The 516-nt window shown below is 40.9% G+C and overlaps 1 protein-coding gene across 1 annotated transcript in view; it reads right to left on the bottom strand.

Annotated features, from left to right (window-relative positions):
- Positions 1-186, bottom strand: part of LOC106013712 — a gene marked incomplete at its 3' end in the record, with an annotated part of 6078 nt that extends 5892 nt beyond the window's left edge. The window contains 1 exon segment of the mRNA XM_013090163.1: positions 107-186.
- Positions 187-516: the final 330 nt, after the last annotated feature.

Here is a 516-nt window from a genome sequence, read left to right as displayed (position 1 = left end):
AGTAGTAGTAGTAGTAGTAGTAGTAGTAGTAGTAGTAGTAGTAGTAGTAGTAGCTCACGGAGATTATATTATGTAGATTCTACTCTATCTCTGCTACACAATTTACTTATTTATAAATCCGTAGAAAAGAGTTCTGCTCTCACAATCTCACTCTCCCTTCTTTGACTGTGATTAGCTCTGCGCTCCACCCGACTCTCTTTCTTATCAGTGAGCGTAAAAATGTTCCATTCCCACACTTTCCCTCGGAGATTACCTTGTCGTCTTCGCCAACAAAACACCGCCATTATTTCTTTTACGAGCTCCTTCTTTTTCTATCGTATTGGCTTTATCGATCCAGCGTTGATTGTTCTCTTTCTGAAGCAATACCCAGAACAATAAAGCTGGGGGTCGTTTAATCACCACTTGAACACTCGCAGCATTTCTATTCGCTTGATTTTGTTTGTTACTCCGATGTCTGTCTGGGCACAACAAGTCTCCCTAGAAGTGGAAAGCCAGACAGATTACTACCTTAGAATG

The sequence above is a fragment of the Aplysia californica genome, unplaced genomic scaffold (genome assembly GCF_000002075.1).
Source record: "Aplysia californica isolate F4 #8 unplaced genomic scaffold, AplCal3.0 scaffold01161, whole genome shotgun sequence".
Taxonomy (NCBI): Eukaryota; Metazoa; Mollusca; class Gastropoda; order Aplysiida; family Aplysiidae; genus Aplysia; species Aplysia californica.
This window is presented reverse-complemented; position numbering and strand designations above follow the sequence as displayed.